The sequence below is a fragment of the Populus nigra genome, chromosome 2, assembly GCF_951802175.1.
Source record: "Populus nigra chromosome 2, ddPopNigr1.1, whole genome shotgun sequence".
Lineage (NCBI taxonomy): Eukaryota > Viridiplantae > Streptophyta > Magnoliopsida > Malpighiales > Salicaceae > Populus > Populus nigra.
The window spans coordinates 21,011,103-21,016,102 of record NC_084853.1 but is presented as its reverse complement, the minus strand read 5'-3'; positions in this window follow the sequence as shown (position 1 = coordinate 21,016,102).

The window sequence follows — 5,000 nt, the reverse complement described above, 5'->3', positions numbered from 1 at the left end:
GCGGGGGCCGCGCGCGCGCGCCCAAGCGCCCAAGGGCCCCCAAGGGCCCCAGGCCCTCAGGCCCCAGCGCCCCAGCGCCCAGCGCGGGCGGGCGCGCGCGCGCGTGTGGTCTTTGAGGGGCGCCGGCCTGGTGGCTCCCTAAAGAGCAATAAGTGTCATTGCAGCTCTGGCAGGGGGAGACACTACTAGGTCCCAGCTGTCACCCCCCCTCTAAAAAATTCATTTCTTGGTATTTTGAGCTGAAATTTTGCACAGAGGTTGGCAAAAATCCAATCCACCTTCATTAATTTTCCCAGAATTTTTCGAGGTCGGGAAGTATTTGTTTTAATTTTCCTACCATTAGAAATCGAGTAAATCCGCAAAACTAGGAACCGGCCCGGAATGACCCCAAATTCAGTGGGCAGCCTCATAAAAATATGGCTGATTTTACTGGATTGGTTTCATGTGGAAAGCACGACGTTTTCTTGTAGGAATGCGGGAACCCCGGCAGCTCGCCTGCCGCGGCCAGCGACGTCGGGGACGCTGGCCTGCGCTGTCGAGCCCGCGAGGGCTGTCTCCGCGGCAGGCCCCCCCTGAACGGGGCACGACAGGCCACCGCGCTGGCTCGTCCAGCGTCGACAGTCCCTCGTCCAGGTTTCAGATCGCGCCAAGTCGAACCCATGACCTGCTCAAGCCATCGTGCGCTGCCGAATTCGCATCTGCGTGTAGGCTGCCATTCCACGCGGCAGCCCCTGTTTTCGTCAGCGTGCCCCCCTGACGAATTTTCCTGCCTGGCCCAGTCCAGCGTCCAGCCCCTGTTCGTCGAAAAATCTGCGCTGCCGATTTTCCACGCGGCAGCCCCTCTTTTCGTCAGCGTGCCCCCCTGACGAATTTTCCTGCCTGGCCCGGCCAGTCCAGCCCCTGTTCGTCGAAAAATCTGCGCTGCCGATTTTCCACGCGGCAGCCCCTCTTTTCGTCAGCGTGCCCCCCTGACGAATTTTCCTGCCTGGCCCGGCCGGTCCAGCATCCAGCCCCTGTTCGTCGAAAAATCTGCGCTGCCGATTTTCCACGCGGCAGCCCCTGTTTTCCTCAGCGTGCCCCCCTGACGAATGTTCGTCGAAAAATCTGCGCTGCCGATTTTCCACGCGGCAGCCCCTCTTTTCGTCAGCGTGCCCCCCTGACGAATGTTCGTCGAAAAATCTGCGCTGCCGATTTTCCACGCGGCAGCCCCTGTTTTCGTCAGCGTGCCCCCCTGACGAATTTTCCTGCCTGGCCCAGTCCAGCGTCCAGCCCCTGTTCGTCGAAAAATCTGCGCTGCCGATTTTCCACGCGGCAGCCCCTCTTTTCGTCAGCGTGCCCCCCTGACGAATTTTCCTGCCTGGCCCGGCCAGTCCAGCCCCTGTTCGTCGAAAAATCTGCGCTGCCGATTTTCCACGCGGCAGCCCCTCTTTTCGTCAGCGTGCCCCCCTGACGAATTTTCCTGCCTGGCCCGGCCGGTCCAGCATCCAGCCCCTGTTCGTCGAAAAATCTGCGCTGCCGATTTTCCACGCGGCAGCCCCTGTTTTCCTCAGCGTGCCCCCCTGACGAATGTTCGTCGAAAAATCTGCGCTGCCGATTTTCCACGCGGCAGCCCCTCTTTTCGTCAGCGTGCCCCCCTGACGAATGTTCGTCGAAAAATCTGCGCTGCCGATTTTCCACGCGGCAGCCCCTGTTTTCGTCAGCGTGCCCCCCTGACGAATTTTCCTGCCTGGCCCAGTCCAGCGTCCAGCCCCTGTTCGTCGAAAAATCTGCGCTGCCGATTTTCCACGCGGCAGCCCCTCTTTTCGTCAGCGTGCCCCCCTGACGAATTTTCCTGCCTGGCCCGGCCAGTCCAGCCCCTGTTCGTCGAAAAATCTGCGCTGCCGATTTTCCACGCGGCAGCCCCTCTTTTCGTCAGCGTGCCCCCCTGACGAATTTTCCTGCCTGGCCCGGCCGGTCCAGCATCCAGCCCCTGTTCGTCGAAAAATCTGCGCTGCCGATTTTCCACGCGGCAGCCCCTGTTTTCCTCAGCGTGCCCCCCTGACGAATGTTCGTCGAAAAATCTGCGCTGCCGATTTTCCACGCGGCAGCCCCTCTTTTCGTCAGCGTGCCCCCCTGACGAATGTTCGTCGAAAAATCTGCGCTGCCGATTTTCCACGCGGCAGCCCCTGTTTTCGTCAGCGTGCCCCCCTGACGAATTTTCCTGCCTGGCCCAGTCCAGCGTCCAGCCCCTGTTCGTCGAAAAATCTGCGCTGCCGATTTTCCACGCGGCAGCCCCTCTTTTCGTCAGCGTGCCCCCCTGACGAATTTTCCTGCCTGGCCCGGCCAGTCCAGCCCCTGTTCGTCGAAAAATCTGCGCTGCCGATTTTCCACGCGGCAGCCCCTCTTTTCGTCAGCGTGCCCCCCTGACGAATTTTCCTGCCTGGCCCGGCCGGTCCAGCATCCAGCCCCTGTTCGTCGAAAAATCTGCGCTGCCGATTTTCCACGCGGCAGCCCCTGTTTTCCTCAGCGTGCCCCCCTGACGAATGTTCGTCGAAAAATCTGCGCTGCCGATTTTCCACGCGGCAGCCCCTCTTTTCGTCAGCGTGCCCCCCTGACGAATGTTCGTCGAAAAATCTGCGCTGCCGATTTTCCACGCGGCAGCCCCTGTTTTCGTCAGCGTGCCCCCCTGACGAATTTTCCTGCCTGGCCCAGTCCAGCGTCCAGCCCCTGTTCGTCGAAAAATCTGCGCTGCCGATTTTCCACGCGGCAGCCCCTCTTTTCGTCAGCGTGCCCCCCTGACGAATTTTCCTGCCTGGCCCGGCCAGTCCAGCCCCTGTTCGTCGAAAAATCTGCGCTGCCGATTTTCCACGCGGCAGCCCCTCTTTTCGTCAGCGTGCCCCCCTGACGAATTTTCCTGCCTGGCCCGGCCGGTCCAGCATCCAGCCCCTGTTCGTCGAAAAATCTGCGCTGCCGATTTTCCACGCGGCAGCCCCTGTTTTCCTCAGCGTGCCCCCCTGACGAATGTTCGTCGAAAAATCTGCGCTGCCGATTTTCCACGCGGCAGCCCCTCTTTTCGTCAGCGTGCCCCCCTGACGAATGTTCGTCGAAAAATCTGCGCTGCCGATTTTCCACGCGGCAGCCCCTGTTTTCGTCAGCGTGCCCCCCTGACGAATTTTCCTGCCTGGCCCAGTCCAGCGTCCAGCCCCTGTTCGTCGAAAAATCTGCGCTGCCGATTTTCCACGCGGCAGCCCCTCTTTTCGTCAGCGTGCCCCCCTGACGAATTTTCCTGCCTGGCCCGGCCAGTCCAGCCCCTGTTCGTCGAAAAATCTGCGCTGCCGATTTTCCACGCGGCAGCCCCTCTTTTCGTCAGCGTGCCCCCCTGACGAATTTTCCTGCCTGGCCCGGCCGGTCCAGCATCCAGCCCCTGTTCGTCGAAAAATCTGCGCTGCCGATTTTCCACGCGGCAGCCCCTGTTTTCCTCAGCGTGCCCCCCTGACGAATGTTCGTCGAAAAATCTGCGCTGCCGATTTTCCACGCGGCAGCCCCTCTTTTCGTCAGCGTGCCCCCCTGACGAATGTTCGTCGAAAAATCTGCGCTGCCGATTTTCCACGCGGCAGCCCCTGTTTTCGTCAGCGTGCCCCCCTGACGAATTTTCCTGCCTGGCCCAGTCCAGCGTCCAGCCCCTGTTCGTCGAAAAATCTGCGCTGCCGATTTTCCACGCGGCAGCCCCTCTTTTCGTCAGCGTGCCCCCCTGACGAATTTTCCTGCCTGGCCCGGCCAGTCCAGCCCCTGTTCGTCGAAAAATCTGCGCTGCCGATTTTCCACGCGGCAGCCCCTCTTTTCGTCAGCGTGCCCCCCTGACGAATTTTCCTGCCTGGCCCGGCCGGTCCAGCATCCAGCCCCTGTTCGTCGAAAAATCTGCGCTGCCGATTTTCCACGCGGCAGCCCCTGTTTTCCTCAGCGTGCCCCCCTGACGAATGTTCGTCGAAAAATCTGCGCTGCCGATTTTCCACGCGGCAGCCCCTCTTTTCGTCAGCGTGCCCCCCTGACGAATGTTCGTCGAAAAATCTGCGCTGCCGATTTTCCACGCGGCAGCCCCTCTTTTCGTCAGCGTGCCCCCTGACGAATTTTCCTGCCTGGCCCAGTCCAGCGTCCAGCCCCTGTTCGTCGAAAAATCTGCGCTGCCGATTTTCCACGCGGCAGCCCCTCTTTTCGTCAGCGTGCCCCCCTGACGAATTTTCCTGCCTGGCCCGGCCAGTCCAGCCCCTGTTCTTCGAAAAATCTGCGCTGCCGATTTTCCACGCGGCAGCCCCTCTTTTCGTCAGCGTGCCCCCCTGACGAATTTTCCTGCCTGGCCCGGCCGGTCCAGCCCCTGTTCGTCGAAAAATCTGCGCTGCCGATTTTCCACTCCGCAGCCCCTGTTTTCGTCAGCGTGGCCCCCTGACGAATTTTCCTGCCTGGCCCGGCCAGTCCAGCGCCCAGCCCCTGTTCGTCGAAAAATCTGCGCTGCCGATTTTCCCCGACGAACCTGCAGCTGCACAAATCCGCGCTGCCACTGCCCCATTGTCTGGACCAACAGTCTTTTCCATCAAGCCCTGGACTATAAATCGTCCAGACTCATCGCCAGCACCCGCTGCCGATTCTGCCGACTTTGCCGATTTCGTCGGCGCTGCCGATTCCAACACTGCCCGCCGTGCCTGAACCAGCGCTGTTTCGTCAGCGTGTCCCCTTGACGAATTTCCCTGCCTGGCCTGGACAGTCCATCTTCCAGCCCATGTTCATCGAAAAATCTGCGCTGCCGATTTCCCCGACGAACCTGCAGCTGCACAAATCTGCGCTGCCGATTTCCCCCCCCTGTCGGCATGGCTGCCGCTGCCCCGATGTCCAGACCAACAGTCTTTTTTGTCGACTTTGCCGATTTTGTCCGCGCTGCCGATTCCAACACTACCCCCTGCATCCAAACCAGCATTGTTTCGTCAGCTCTTCCCCTGACGATTTTAGCCCTGTAACAAACAGTAGGC